This window comes from Bufo gargarizans, chromosome 2 (assembly GCF_014858855.1).
Source record: "Bufo gargarizans isolate SCDJY-AF-19 chromosome 2, ASM1485885v1, whole genome shotgun sequence".
In the NCBI taxonomy this organism is placed as follows: Eukaryota; Metazoa; Chordata; class Amphibia; order Anura; family Bufonidae; genus Bufo; species Bufo gargarizans.
Window position 1 is genome coordinate 591,902,594 of NC_058081.1, and position 16,921 is coordinate 591,919,514.

General features: G+C 42.4%; 1 protein-coding gene across 3 annotated transcripts in view; it reads left to right on the plus strand.

Moving 5' to 3' along the window:
* Positions 1 to 8,021: 8,021 nt before the first annotated feature.
* LOC122926775 (tumor necrosis factor receptor superfamily member 9-like) overlaps positions 8,022 to 16,921 on the plus strand; it is a 31,305-nt gene continuing 22,405 nt past the window's right edge. The window contains exon 1 of one of the 3 annotated variants that reach the window (XM_044278256.1): positions 8,022 to 8,039. The gene's annotated coding sequence lies outside the window, so the exon portion shown is untranslated. The other 2 variants (XM_044278257.1, XM_044278252.1) reach the window with 2 other exon arrangements.

The window sequence follows — 16,921 nt, forward strand, 5'->3', positions numbered from 1 at the left end:
TGCCAGCCACGCTGTGGAGTACTTGGACGCGTGTGATGGAGCATTGTCCTGCATGAAAATCATGTTTTTCTTACCTTGCAGACTTCTTCCTGTACCACTGCTTGAAGAAGGTGTCTTCCAGAAACTGGCAGTAGGACTGGGAGTTGAGCTTGACTCCATCCTCAACCCAAAAAGGCCCCACAAGCTCATCTTTGATGATACCAGCCCAAACCAGTACTCCACCTCCACCTTGCTGGCGTCTGAGTCGGACTGGAGCTCTCTGCCCTTTACCAATCCAGCCATCTGGCCCATCAAGACTCACTCTCATTTCATCAGTCCATAAAACCTTAGAAAAATCAGTCTTGAGATATTTCTTGGCCCAGTCTTGACGTTTCAGCTTGTGTGTCTTGTTCAGTGGTGGTCGTCTTTCAGCCTTTCTTACCTTGGCCATGTCTCTGAGTATTGCACACCTTGTGCTTTTGGGCACTCCAGTGATGTTGCAGCTCTGAAATATGGCCAAACTGGTGGCAAGTGGCATCTTGGCAGCTGCACGCTTGACTTTTCTCAGTTCATGGGCAGTTATTTTGCGCCTTGGTTTTTCCACACGCTTCTTGCGACCCTGTTGACTATTTTGAATGAAACGCTTGATTGTTCGATGATCACGCTTCAGAAGCTTTGCAATTTTAAGAGTGCTGCATCCCTCTGCAAGATATCTCACTATTTTTGACTTTTCTGAGCCTGTCAAGTCCTTCTTTTGACCCATTTTGCCAAAGGAAAGGAAGTTGCCTAATAATTATGCACACCTGATATAGGGTGTTGATGTCATTAGACCACACCCCTTCTCATTACAGAGATGCACATCACCTAATATGCTTAATTGGTAGTAGGCTTTTGAGCCTATACAGCTTGGAGTAAGACAACATGCATAAAGAGGATGATGTGGTCAAAATACTCATTTGCCTAATAATTCTGCACGTAGTGTATATATATATATATATATATATATATATAACAACTGGAGAACTAAGGAAATGCAATCAGTATGCAGTTACAAAAGTGCCAAATTTTATTAACAAATCCCAAGAATACATACATCCTACTGTTCTTGCATAAAAGATATAGAAAAGAAATGGATGCATAATTGGATACAGTTATCTATCTCGTTAGCACATCAAAATAGATATATAAATTGTAACAATATATCTGGATAACTTAGACTAGTTTGTCACCTGTGCTAAAGCTATCCATCTGCTGGAACAGCCTGCCAGAGTTTGCAGTAATTTGCCTAGCTAGATACTGCCGTTTTGGGCCGGTCAAAAAGTAGTGCATACCCCTCATTATTATGTAGTAGGAATCTGGCTTGGCTGGGTGCAATGCAGCTTAGGCAGGGTACTGGGTGGTGACTCAAAAGGAGCCACTTCCACAAGGTGGCGCTAGTGAGATAGTTCTCTTTTCTCAAGAGATACCTCTTTGCATATGGTTCTCCCATGGAGCATTGTCAATAAGTCTCCATACCATGGAGCACTTACAGTAAGTCTTCACTCAGTGCTTTTGAACAATTACGCCACAAAGCAATGACCAAAAAATCTAAGATTTCCCTCAGCAGTGTTCATCCTGAGATCTCCTCGCAATTCATCTACTACATTAATCATTATAACATTTACTTCTATTAAATTAGCCACAGAATTTAGGCCCCATTTACATGACCATGTCACGGCCGCAAACTGCAGATCCGCAAAACATGGGCATGGGCTGCGTGCACCCCACATTGCAGTGTCGACCCAATGGCTCGGTTGACTTTAATGGCTCTGCAAGATGTGGATATTCTATCTTTTGCGGCATGCGATGGACATGGAAGCACTCGGAAGCCCTTCTATTTGCTTCTGGGTCCATGAGCCTGCACTGCAAAAGATAGGACATGTCCTATCTTTGTTCACAACATGCGGATCATGGGTCCATACTGAGATTCGGGGTGCATTCAAAAAACTGACACAGCCTAGACACGGTTGTGTAAAAAGGGCTTAATTCATACGTTGGAATCTGTTAAAAAACGATCCTTCTGGAGAGATTCCTATCACGCTTACTAATTCATCTTCGTTACTTCGTCAAGTAAAGTGTCATCTTTCAACTGTGAGTGCACTTTAATAGACTAGACGCAGCACATCTCACCCATAGCCAATCCAAGTGCATCCTTGTGCATAACTCCAATAATAGGAGCAGCACAACAGACAGATCACAAAACCCAGAGGTTCAATGGGTCAATAAGGCAATAAAAGAAGAAAAATAATTCCCAAATGTTCAACCTAACCAAAAAGAAAATATTGAAAGAATAATGTCAAAAGAGCAGAGAATCCGCCAGATGATTGCTAGCGATTATCTGCTGGTGTAAAGGTGCTGCTGATTACCCAATAAACAAGCGTTTGTCGGGTATTTGGATTGTTTGTGTAGGCACCTAAATCGTTGTTTGCCAGTGGCAGATTGTGCTGTGTAAACCGACTGGACAAGCGAGGCATTAGCGATCGCTCCTACCCATTCAGTGGAGGAGATCGCTGCATATAAATGTAAAGGAGCTTGCCGGGAAGGAAGCCTGCAGAATTGGCCCGTGTAAAGCTTTCTTTTTGCTTGACCCCACCACCCAATACTTTTCAATTATTTCTAGATCTTGAGGCCTTTATTCACAAACTAGCAGTATTTAGACATTTTTTCATTGTTTTCATTTTTTTACCCAATACAGCATAGAGGAAAATATCTTGGAAAATTTCAACTAGTCCTACACGACTTTCCTGATTTGTAGAAAAATACATTCACCAGCAAGAAACTCGATAAATTAACACCCTAAAAGACGGATGCCATAAAATCCCTCTTTGATATAACAATCCCCCACCAATAAGGGAGGCAGGATAGTAGTTTTAGACAGACAGGCCTACATTAATTCATCACTATTAGCTGACACAGAATTTTATCAAGTGCTCCAAAATGACCCCTCCAAGGAAACTGCAAAACGATATCAAGAATTAATATCATCAGCTGTACAAAAAAAAATTCTAAAAAAAGGGGAGAACATATTTATCTATACACAACCCCCAGTTAGCTTTCTTTTATCATTTCCAAAAAATCCCCAAGTCCCTTGTAAATCCATCTTTCACACTATGTAGACTTATACCTTCAACTACAGACTTAAATTACATCTTATTTAAGGGACTGTTCACAATTAATTTCAGAAAACTAAAATTTTACCTCCCTGCGCCTATAGTTTTCTCACCAGATGCAATATTATTACTGTAAATGCAATATTTACCATGAATTGGGTGCTGCCTGGTCAAATACTATTTAGGCTGTCATCCATCTTTATCCACTATTCAATAGATTTTCTTATCAGTGGTATTGGTAAATACGGTAATAACATTTTAATAGTTGAAGAAACTTTGTATCAACAGATGAGGGGCTGTGTAATAGGGACTTGGGTCACCCCGACTTCACCCATCATATTTCCACCTCCAAAATGGTCGAAGTCAATAACTACTTAGATTACACTAGTTGTCACCATTTTGTATCGATAAATAATAGTCAATATGGACAATACAGGAGGATCTGTAGAAATTGTTGCTCGGATGGAGATTTGATTGCCCTATCTGAAATCTTACAGGAATATTGAATGCTAAATTATATCCCAAATCCATAACGCATTTAATAAAGTTAAGCATTTAACGCAGGACGAGTGGTTATTAAATAAATCTGAAGATGGATATGGCATGATTCTAGAGAGCTCTTTTAAATGTAATTTTTAACCACTTTAGGGTTTATGCAAAAATAAAGAAGATTTTGTATGAACATTGGAATGCCGTTCATAAAGTTCCCGTTTGAAATAAATTAATTTCAGAAAAACCTGGGGTTAATTTTAGGAGAAATCAAAATTTTAAAAATATTTTGGCCCCTAGTGGTTTGTGTCCCCTATTAGCGTATTACCAAAAGGCAATTATACAGTAGATGTAATGGCAACTAATGTTTATGTTGTTCTTTGATTCTACTTGGTTCTAATATTTTTTCCCTAAAGTCACAATCGAATTATGCAAAATTTATAGTCCTCTCAATTGTGGGTCTATATATGTGATATGTGAAATATCCTTCCACCTTGGACCATGCCAAGACGATCGTCCCAGTAGCTGCCTTACTACATGCCTATATTATTCTACATCTAGGAAGCGGCTACTTGTCTTGTTCCAGGGTCCTTTCACAGGAGTCCTTGTGGTTTTCTTCTTATCTTGTCACAGATGTCGTCACTATTCACTTGTCAAATAGCCAAGAGAATAGTATAAATATTGTTGTGATCCGTACTTGTAGGTGGATACGAAGATGACAGACATCACATGCTGCAATGGTTAAAAAGTCCAAATCAAAGTTTATTTCATCCAAAGCAAACACAGTAGCATCCAAGCTAAAACTTCACTATGGAAAATCCACATAAACATAAAGCAAAAACAAAGAAACACATGCCTGTCTGGGCTCTAACTATACATTAGGGGTTATCCTCACCTATGCACTCAGCATAAACAATAAATCTGACTTTTGAACATCAAGCATATCTTGCAGCTTCCAGGATCTGACACTGAAGTATAGTAAAAAAAAAATAATATAAAAGTTGTGGATTGGGATAACTGACTGATCATCGGGGTCTAACAGCTGGAACTGCAATGGCCTACAGGCGCTACTACTTGGGGTCCCTTTAAGATGTTTAAGAGTTTTTGTCATGACTCCAGTTGCATTGCAGCAACTAGGGCATAGGGCCCCCTTTTAGTGGATGGTGGTTGGTGATGGGTACCCAGGGTAGGAATTCCAGAGTGGTGTAAGGGTAGCCTATAATGTCTCTTTGTGGTGTTGCACTTGTCACGGTGCTCCTACATGGATACACTGAAACCCCAGGCTTGGTCGTCCGTTGCAGAATAAGGGGTAGTTGAATGACAGAGTGAAGAAATAAATTGAGTCCAGACCTTGTGATGAACTTGATAACAGCTTTACTTGAATAAACTTTCATCAGAGAAACAATCTTCCAACTTTATCTTGGCCACCAGCAAGCTTTGCCATAAATTCTGGCAGGCAAACACACTCAGCTATTGTACATCAGTTGCTCTCTAGCTCTGCTGTGCTATCAGGATTAAATAGGAACTTTTCCTTTGCTGTATGCTGCAACTTAACTTTGCCATCTGGTCTGTCTCTGTCTTGCTTTATCCAGGGAACTATACTTCCTGGCTTCTGAGGCTTGTAGCCTGGGCCTCCAGGTCCAGCAGAGCGGATGGTGCTCTGCTGGCTTGGGCAGGGCTCGCCCAGCAGGGACGAGTTCTCTGCAGCACAACCTCCCTTGGAGAAGGGGTAGGCCAGACTCACCTTCACTAACTAAACTCCTCCCTAGAGGGAGAGAAGAGAATGGAAAGAAATTTCCATCCTCTGTCCCTGTAGCTCTGCCATTGTTGCCGCCATCTGCTGGGAACCAGGCACATTACATTTAACATAATAGTTGCATAGAAATACATAAACATATTTTACAGGATCTGGAAATAAGTGTATAAATGATGTTATGGTAACCACTTGAGATAGTGTAGGGGTGTAAAAGATGGTAATGCCACTCTGGGGCGTGACAGAACCCCAACCAATCCCAAGAACGGAGATCCCGTGTTCCCCCATACATTCTCTATGGGACTGCTGAATGTTCCTTACAGAATACCTGGAGTGTCAAGGCGCATCTTGGCTTGGCGCAAGCCCTTGACTACCCTCTATGGTCAGCTTTGGGCCCAGGAATTGTTATCCTTCTTCCTGTCTGTTTGAAAGATGGAAAAAACATTTCGGAACATTCTTTTGATCTGTAATAAAACATAGTACAGCTAAACAAATATAACCTGAGAAAGTGATATGCAATGAGTTCGGCCACCTGTAACTCCGGTGACCTGTTCAGTAGACAAAGTAAAGGAGACTGTAAGTAATAGAAGACTTGTAATTAGAGGCTGATTGCACCATCCTGTCCCCTTTACAATCCTTTACTGGTTCTAAGATTTTAAAAGGGTTTTCCGGGAATTAGACACAAATGAACAGTCCGGAGGGAATGACGTTGAATGTTTGATTGGTGGGGGTCTGAATGGGACTCAGCTGCCTTATTAAGTACAGCTACAGTTATCTGTTGTGTCTGTAAACAGTGAATGGGCCTGCAGCGTTCCACCTTTACTTCATCCTGCTGGTTGGTCAGAGTCCCACCACCAATTAGTGTTTTAAGTTCTTGAAAGCCCCTTCAAAGAGCACCTGTCAGCAGGTTCAAGCATTAAATTAGGCATATTGCCTGGTGGGGTTGATCCTGCTGATTGAAATGTTACATGTCTTGTGAAAATTAGTTCTGGTGTTTCTGAGAAAAAGAGACTTTTATTGTCTATGCAAATTAGGTCTTAAGTGCACTGAAGGGCGGAGCTTAGCTCCTCAGCACTTCCAGTGCTGGCCACACCCTTCGTTACTCTGAATCTATTGTTTCCAGAAAGGATAGAAGTGTTTTTCCTTGGGAATGTTGCAACTGTTAGTCACAAGTCATGTATCGTTTAATTGGCAGGATCAACCCTAGGCAGTAGATAGGGTTGATCCTGGTGACAGGTGTTCTTTAAGCCATCAGAGGGTACTTCTAAATATCTCATAATTCCTAGTAGGTGGTGAATTATTAATTATATTACGCATCTTAGCAGCTTTATCAGCTGCTTTAAAAGGCCATGGTCACCAGAGCGCTGCAGCCTCTTCATACAGCAGATCGGCAGGGGTGGTGGGAGTCAGGCCTCCACCTCCGGATAGGTCATCAATTTAAGTGTAGGGGGAAGGTTTCTGCCCACAATTGCTTGATATAAAACATCCTCTATCCTGACAAAAAGATCTGCAGCACCTGAGATGTTCTTCAGCTTCTGTCTGCAATGGAGAATTTGCATGGACATGTATGATATGATGATATTGAAAAGGGCACACACCTCTACGCAGCGCCAATCACATTACATAGCTAACTAGTAAAGGTCTTGGCACGGTATAAGGGCTCATGCACACGACCGTATGTATTTTGCGGTCGGCAAAACACGGATCTGCCCAAAAAACACATGGCATCCATGTGACATCAGTATTGCATCCTTTTTTTTTGTGTGTGTGTATCCATTGTAACAATGCCTGTCCTTGTCTGCAAAACGGACAAGAATAGGACATGTTCTATTTTTTTTTCTGAGCGGACATACGGAAACAGAATGTACACAGGGTAATTTCCGTTTCTTTGCGGACCCATTGAAGTGAATGATTCCTCATATGGACCTGTAAAAAAATAGAAACGTAGAAAAAATACGTTCGTGTCCATGAGCCCTAAAGCAGCACAAGTGAATTCTAAGCTTCTGCCCTCATTTGGTAAGACGTTCTGCGTACTCGGTTGGATATAACATACAGTTGTTCACAAATCACATGAATAGAACAATTACCTCCTATTGTTAATTGCCATAGTAGACATTTGGAGATAAATAGACTATTTGTCTGTGAAGGGAAGTAGGACCTTGACTAGGTTTTAATAATTTGCCTTTTAGCTACTGATATCAATGTTTCCTTTGTCACTTGAAGTATTTTTTTAATTACCACTATGTAGCAAGATCTTCAGGATTCACACAAGGAAAGGCTTGGTAAGCGTGCCCCATCTGGACATTTATGGCACATTCCTTGTATATGCCATACATGTCCAGTAGGTGCAAGTCCTCTAGGTTCCTCCCTGTAGTGCACCGTGGGGAACAGACAGGAGGCAGCAGATCCACAGGTCTCTCCATTCAATGCTGTGGGACTTCCAAAAATGGTAACCCAGAACTTGTGATCAGTGGGGTCTCAGTGTTTGGACTCTTACTGATCCCAAGTACAGGGGTGCAGACCTGCGGGAGAAGGGAGTGTGCAGTGGGCTGAACCAAAGGAGGTGTGTTTTGACTACCGTAGACTTCCTATAGGCAATGCATCTAGGCTGTAGTCACAGGTCACAGCCAAGTAGGAAAGCACTTGGCACTGAGGAAAATGAATAGAAGGTAAATGTCACCTGTAGGTACTGATTTACTTATCTTCTTTGAGCTCCTGACTGGACGATCACTCTGATAAGGTGTGTTCACTGTATAATTCAGATTTTTGGGCTCTGTTTGGATGTAATCGATTGTCCTGGGGGTTGAATATTTTTGTATGCCACACTCTAGTTAGATTCATTGCTCAATAATTGGATCTGCTGCTTGGTTAATCAGTTTTTATTTCTTCATAATGAATTAAGTAATCCTGGAAATATCTGTCCCTGTCAATGACCAGTTTAACATAACTTTTGATATCGGCTTGCGAGGAACTTCCTTGTGCGCTTGTCCATTTCCTTGTACTTTTTAGAGGCTGTATTTAGAGGAAATAGTTGTGCCCAGAAAAAAATCCCTTGAACACAAGGATTCAAACTCCATGTGAAGTAGATGATGACCAGAATTCCAACCTTTACATGGAAGGACAGGTCTACGACACTCAAAGCTTTGCCAGCCACTGATTGACAATAAGTCAACAAGGAATCGAGATGTCTTTTACCATGACTGATGTGAGAGAGGGAGCACCACAGCTCTTCTGGCTAAAGAGATGACGTTGGTCATTCCCAAGAGAAGACAATCGTATTGTAGTCTTTGAAAATTCTGGGTGGCGAGAGTTTAGAATGATGTACATGGTAACTGTAAAAAGTCAGCTTTCCATTGTCTGTGAAGGTTCCCATTCAACCAGGTCATGGAATATCAAAAGTTATAAATGAAAGCAACTGGATATGTACTTTTTTTTGTTCTGGAAGAAGTTTTGCTAGTCATCTGACTGGCTTTTCTCAATTAAAATAACTTGTACAAAGAATCTCTTCCATTAAATACTGGTGACTCGTGATTCAATTAGCATAATATATTTTATCATAATCAGCACCAGGTCAAGGACCTCATGAAGGTAAGATATTGATTACACTGTATGCCACTTACAATGCTCTTCTAAAACCCCAGAAGCAGATTAATCACACCTTCATACTTTCAGTCATGCAAATGCAGTCAACATCTTCCCTCCACAACAACTCCAGTTACTTTGACTTATTACTACTGATATCAGCTTCCCATTAGAGTCTGTCTCTTAGCAGTGAACCTTCTCCCCACTGAAGGTCTCTGTGCATGAGACCTGAGGTCTGAAACATGTAAAGATACCCAAACAACTCCACAGTTCCCCCTCCATAACAGTGTCATCCACAGATCCCCCTCCATAACAGTGTCATCCACAGATCCCCCCATAGCAGTGTCATCCACAGATCCCCCTCCCTATAAAAGTGTCATCCACAGGCAACTAGGACATCTGAGTGATTTTATTTATTTTTTTAAACCACAGACAGCAGGACTTCTCTTCCCTGTGGTGGTTTTAGGTATTGGGTAAAATATCGCAGCATTTCTAAGCATACTTGTGTAAATGTATCGTTGTTATTGCTGGCCCCCCTACTTTTGTCCTGGGCCCCAGTGGGCCCCCCCAAAATTTTAAAGCTAGAGACGCCACTGGCTGGATTATACATTTGGTGGATCTTCAAACTGTCCAGTTTTAATGAAAAAAAAAAACTGTATTTAAGAGGTTAATTGTCTGGCAGTCTGTGTGCTAGAAAATCTGCACTATAATTCATAACAATTTCTGACATAAATGATAGAAAATCTGTGGGGCCCTGGGAAGTCGTGTCTCCTCCCACTAAGCCATACCCAATTTTAAAAAAAATGTCCAGAAAGCAGCATAAAAAAAAACACAAAGTTGCAAATTTTTTAGACAGATGATGCTTAAACAAAAATGAAGACTTTCTGGCATAACGGCCATGATTACTCTCCTCTAAGTTTGAAATCCCCTATTAGTTGGCTTATATTTTGTGCATATTGGTGAAACTTAAAGGGGTCTTCGGAGATTTTTGAACTGATGACTTATTCTCCTGATAGGTCATCAGTAAATGATTAGTAAGAGTCCAACACCTGGGATCCCGCCAATCAGCTGTTTGAGAAAGCACCGGTGCTCCCGTAAGCGCTGCAGCCTTCTCCCTGCTCACCAACCACAGTGCTTGTGCTTGGTATCGCAGCTCAACCCCATTCACTTTAATGGGGCTGAGCTGCGCCTAGGCCACATGATCGATGAACATGATGTCACATGCCCTAGGAAAAGCTATGTACTGTGAGCGCCTGTGCCTTCTCAAACAGCTGATCGGCGGGGGTCCCGAGTGTCGGATCCCCACTGTTCAGATACTGATGACCTATCCAGAGGATAGGTCATCAATAAAAATATCTCGGCAAACCATTTTAAGTCAAGTTCCCTTTCTGACAACCCACACACCCTTTCCTGCTAAGCCAGGGTTCTTGTTGGAAAAGCTGAAAAAAAGGGTCTGAAACACTTAAAGGGGTTGTATTAGACTCAATAAAATTTGCAGGGTGGCTGGGGAGGGGGGGTCAATAGCTAAAAAAACAAGCACTTATCTTTTCGAAGTGTTTATAGAGAGAAAGCTGTCAATCAGCGGCAGGGGAGCTAGCGGCACACTATAGGAAAAAGCACCAGCCTATATGAGCTCCCATGGTCCCAGAGAGGCCACCAGAGAGGCCAGCGCTTTTTCCTATAGTGTGCAAGCACGACCACCGCTGCTGGATTGCATGGAAACGAGCAGTGTAAAATGTGATGGAATAATGAATCCAGACAGCAAAGGAGGCAATATGAACAATCACAATACATTAGTAGGTGCCTTGTCATAACTTTCTCTACATGATAAATGTCACTTGCTGAAGTGAGACAACCCCTTTAATAAAAAAAAAAAAAAAAAAAAAAAAAAAACTACAGGTAGGTGACTGCACTGTAATCAAGATCTGTGTGCAGCATAAACCTAGTGACAGGTTTCCTTTAAAGGTGTGATTTCTGGGAAGCCGGTCTCAGAAATGTCTCCCCCCTTTCCCTCCGGTAAGATAGTCACAAACATCCGGGAAAGGGAGTGAGCTGACCTTGTAGGAGCTGTGACCGCTCTACTGAAGTCATCCTAATGGAACATACATGCCATGATCGGGTCGCTGTACATGAACTTACATTGCTCTGGATAGGAAATTCTCTGTCTGTACAGTAAAGGGAACCAGTCATCAACTTTATGCTGACCTTACTGCGAGCAGCATAAAATTGTGACAGAAATGCTGATTTCATCGGTGTGTCACTCATGAGCTAAAAGTACAGTATTTTTCACCCTATAAGACGCTGGCGTTTACACTGATACACCGCCGACCGCATGCTGCACAGCGCGGTTGAAGGTGTATCAGCGAGGAGGGAGGAGGGGCTGGGGGGCGGCTTCTTCTTTTGTAATGGCAGCGGGGCCCGATGCAGTCACTGTATTCTATTGCACCGGGCCCCGCTCACTGTACTAATCGTATCTAACTGCAGGCAATGTTTACAGGGGTTCTGCACTTTCATTTAACTGATGATCTATCCTCTGGATAGATCATCGGTATCTGATCGGCGGGGGTCCGACACCCAGGACCCCCGCTGATCAGCTGTTTGAGAAGGCAGCGGCGCTCCAGCAGCGCCGCGGCCTTCTCACTGTTTACCGCCGGGCCGCCGCCCACTGACGTCACGACTGGTATCAACTAGCGTGGGCGGGGCTAAGCTCTGTTCACTTGAATGGAGCGCCGCTGCCTTCTCAAACAACTGATCGGCGGGGGTCCTGGGTGTCAGACCACAACACGGGCGCGGCGTATCTCGTTCAGCAAGGTGTATTCTTTATTATTGCTTATAAATCATCGTTTTTCAGGAAATGTTTCGGCCCTTCCAGCCTTTCTCAACTGATAACATGAAATGACTGGTAATGACATTTTATAGGTAACAGGAAGTGATATATACAAAAAAGGGAAATTTAGACAAATCACAAATAAACAAATCTCAAATAAACAAATAAGTCGATCAATATAATATTGATCCAAAGTTGTATAAAGGATACAGTGATCCTTGAGAGTATTAGCGCTGCAGTGCGTTCTGTAAAAAAGAATAAAATAATATATCTTAAATAATTTCCCAGACTCATGATTTCATAGTCCCTACTCAGGCCTCCAGGTTGCAAGGTATCCAACGTGTGGATCCAGAACGCTTCCCTTTTTGACAATATTTTTATATCACCCCCTCTTCTTGGTTGTTGGACCTGTTCTATTATTTGGTACTTTCACTGTGATATGTGTTTGCAGTTGTGGAAAGGGTAGCGGTACCAAAAGACTTCTCCTCCATATGGTAGACTTTGTATGCTAATACACTCTTTAATGGTTTGCATGGTTCCCCTATATATATCAGGCCACAGGGCACTAAGGCTACTTTCACACTTGCGGCAGTGTGATCCGGCGGGCAGTTCCGTCGTCTGAACTGCCCGCCAGATCCGCCGATCTGCATGTGACTGAAAGCATTTGTGAGACGCATCCGGATGCGAATCCGTCTCACAAATGCATTGCGAGAACGGATCTGTCTCTCCGCTTGTCATGCGGACAAATGGATCCGTCTTGTCTCATTTTTTACATTTTTAAAAGGACGGATACGGCATTCCGGTATTTTGAATGCTGGATCCGGCACTAATACATTCCTATGGGGAAAAATGCCGGATCCGGCATTCAGGCAAGTCCGGAGATAAAGCCGTAGCATGCTGCGGTTTTCTCTCTTGCCTGATCAGTCAAAATGACTAAACTGAAGACATCCTGATGCATCCTGAACAGATTCCTCTCCATTCAGAATGCATGGGGATATGCCAGCTCAGTTCTTTTCCGGTATTGAGCCCCTGTGATGGAACTCTATGCCGGAAAAGAAAAACGCTAGTGTGAAAGTACCTATAATTAGGTATATCACATTTGAAGTGTTAGCGCAGCTCCATTAGGGAGAGCTGTGATCTGTGACTATACATCAGCTACAGTGCCTATAGAGAGTCTGAGGTAGTCTGAGGCACACCTCCTGTCTTGCCATTGGTTGAGGCTGTAGCTCTGCCCCTCCTTCCTGCATATCTATTGGCTGCTGAAAACAAACACAAGCTCACCAGGAGGTCATTGCATGGGGAGCTGATTTATATTAAAGCAAAGTCAGAAAGAGTATAAAGTACAGACGAGAAGAAGACGATTATTTATAATGAGGAGAATGAGCCCTACTGATGAGGAGATTGACAGGTCATTATGATAGCAGAGGCTTTTCACATCAAAAGGTTAACTTGCTTACGCACACCCCCACCCACCACCCCCATGGGAAAGTCCAAGTTTAAATATCACTTAAAGATCACATTGCAGTTCATTTCATTCGTGGACCGGCAGAGAGAGAGGAAATGTGCACAGACAGCTCTTCGCTCCAGCCACACAGTAAGGTTTTATCTTGTACAGTTATCTGTAGTTCTGCAGAGAGAGTGAGAGATCTACAGTATATGCCGACAGCGCGTGAGAGCGGTGATCTACAGCAGGGACTCCAGTTGTGGTGAAACTACGACTCCCAGCATGCACACCTCCTTGGCTGTTCTCAGAACTCCCAAAGGAGTGAATGGAGCATGCTGGGAGTCGTAGTTCCACCACAGCTGGTCCCTGATCTACAGTATCTGTGTGTGACAGTGTGTGAGGGTCATGATCCTCCATTAATACTGCACACTAGTGATGAGCGAATTGCCGCTTATGAAATTCGCTTGCGATTCGTTTACTGTTAAAAGCAGAATTGCGTTATGGATTCCGTTACCACGGACCATAACACAATTCTAAGACGGAATGCATAACGGAATGCCTTTAGAGGACTCCCCTGCATAACGGATCCGTTATGCAGTCCATTGACTTCTATTATGACGGAATGAATAACGGAATGCCTCTAAGGGCATTCCGTCATAGAATTGCGTTATGGTCCGTGGTAACGGAATCCATAACGCAATGATGCTTTTACCAGTAAACGAATCGCAAACAAATTAAAAAAAATATGAAATTCGCTCCCGTCCGTGAAAGTGAATGAAAAGGGTCAGGTGGGGACAGCAGAATTTAGTTTTTAAGTTGTCCTGACACTTTTATGAGACATTTTTGTCTCTGGTTAGATACCAGCATCTAACCACTGTACTGGGTCCAGAGTGACACATTTCTCATACACTGCGAGACATTTACTGCCTTTATCTCATGAATGAAACAAATTGACATCATTTTGTAGATCTGACATCCAGAGAGTATTTTATTTTTATTTTTATAAATCCTGCATGTCTGCTAATGAAAATAACGGATGTGTTACTTGATTATCTGTAATCTAAGCACATTCTGCTTTGTAGATTATGGGGGTCATTTACTAAGCTGAAATACGCCTAAATTAGGCATATATCAGGCACAGATGGCAGGTCTACAATTGTGGCGTGGAGGGATGGGCCGGCATCTCATTTACTATTTTCTACACTTGTTTCAGACGTAGAAAAAGGTCTAAATGTAAGACAGCAAGGAAGCTGATGTGCACTACCACACCATTCAGAGAGAGGACTCATGGATTCCTCATCCTCAGGGTGGCTTCAGGTCCGGTCGGTTTAACTCCCACAATCCAGATGGGATTGTATACACAGAGCTCATTGAGCACTGTGTGTACCAGGGATGGTAAACACTTGTCCTTGCCTTCTCTGGGGGGAACCTGGCTGTCACTGACAGTGGACCCCGACTCTGGTAGCTACACGATTAGCATGCAGCTTGACATTGAGGAACATCTATGCAGAGTTAAGTGTGGACTGCCGGATGTTTATAGTCAACGTACGCTCATGAAGCAGTTAAATTACATTTCCGGCATGTGCTCAGCTTTATTAACAGTGGAAGGGTGATTATATTTGTGAATTCTAAATTCCAAATTGATGAAAAGGATAACCATCACATTCCTTTGGAAATGGTTTTCTCTCTGCCTTCTGTTTGATTCTGATCTTGAGTTGCTGCATTAATAGAGGAAACTCCCGTATTCAGGACCTTCATCTATTAGCCATAGTGGAGAGCATCTGCAATCTTGATCTGGAGGACATGAGACATCCATGCGTTACAAAGATCAGTGACCCATTAGTACAGTTCTGTGATGGAACATGTGGTTAAGGTAGTAGATGTTATAATGTCAACCAAACAAGTATAAATGGTCACCTCAATACAATAAATTCTAACAATCAAAACAGAGATGAGCAGAGGGTTCGTCAATTGATGGCATCTAAATCATTACCTGGTTATGTATTTTAACCATCCATAGTCTTCATGCGGGAAATATGGTTCCATTGAAGGGAAATTTGCATTTCACTAACATGATCTGTATCCATGTTCACTAATTTGCTAAATAACATTGGGTCTACAGCAGTCATATACAATACAAGGCCTTATCAACACTGGAGTGAGAAATGTCATTGTGAAGTTTCTCAAATTCCTATAGCACTGCTTCTGCTGCCATCACCAGCAGGTTGAAGAAGTGTTTTTTTTTTTTTTTTTAAGGATTGTTGGCTCCACCAACACAGTGGTGGTCTTCTCTTTATAAAGGAATGGTGGCATGACCAGCATAGTTGAGATCTACTCCTTTGGGAAGGACTGGCGGCACCACCAAGACAGTGAAGTTCTAATTGTTTGGGAAGGACTGCTGATACCACTAGTATGGCAGGGGTCTGATCCTATGAGAAGGACTATTTATGACACCAGGACAGCACAGATTTGATCTTTTAGAGGACAGACTGCTAATGCTGCCAACATTGTGGCAGTCTACCCCTTTTGAGCAAAAACCACTAAAGCCACCTGTTCAGTGAAGGTTTGATTCTTTAGGAAGGACTGGTTGTGTCAGTGACAAAGCCAAGGTCTGATCCTTTGGGAGAGAGCCGGCATACCATCAGCACAGCAGAAATTTCTAGTAAGGACTGCCGGTGTCGCAGGCACAAAGGAGGTTTGATCTTTTGAGCAAGGACCTCTGATGCCACTAGCACAGCGGAGGTCTGCTCTTTTGGGCAAGGACTGCTCATGTTACCAGCACAGTGGAGGTATGATATTTTGTATAAGTGTTGATCAGTGAGGTTTTGACTGCTGGTGCCACCAGCAAAGTGGAGACCTTTTCATTTGGAAAGGAATGCTGGTGTCAACAAAAAATTGAAGGTTTGATCTTTTGAGAAGGACTGCTGGTGCCACTAACACATCAGGGGTTTGATCCTTTGGAAAAGACTGCTGATGCCACCAATATATCAAAGGAGAAGGACTACTGATGCTATCAGCATAGTTTTGGTAGTGATCCATTAGGAGAACCTTCTTGCTCATAACAAGAGCTTATCAAGGCTTGATAGCTACATGGTCCAAATGTTGGATTGATACAGGAAAATATATATTTGGGTGTGGTAAACTATAATTACTTTTTCTCAAAAACTGACCTGGAGAAAAAAGTTAGTATTTCCTGGATTGTCAACTATTATCAGTGAAATGAGAGCGAATTAGTCACAGTGGCCATTTACAGAACAATGTATCTTAACATGTTAATGAGTTGTGCATGTAGCTAAGATAGAAACCAGACACTGTCGTTGTTTCCGGTCCTTTTAAGGCGTGGAGCTCAATGGTCAAAAGTGATGAACTGTGGAAACCCACAACTGACATTTTGCATTACGCTCACTCATACATTGTGATAACCTAGGAAATGACTTTACTTGTAAGTGTGAACTAGCCTTCTTCTTATTTTAATTATTGATAACCCAATAATTCAAGTACATGGGACCACAAGAGCCTACAGGTATCTCTCATGGACAAGCAAGTCATATGAAAGACCATTGGGTTCCCTGGATTTCCAGCAGGTTCTGAACTCAGTACACTCGTGGTGATCTGACCTATATGCACCTGACGTGGGCATTCACCTTTTTACATTTGACCTTTGCTATTGACAGGGAACAGAAAGGAGTTAGGACATA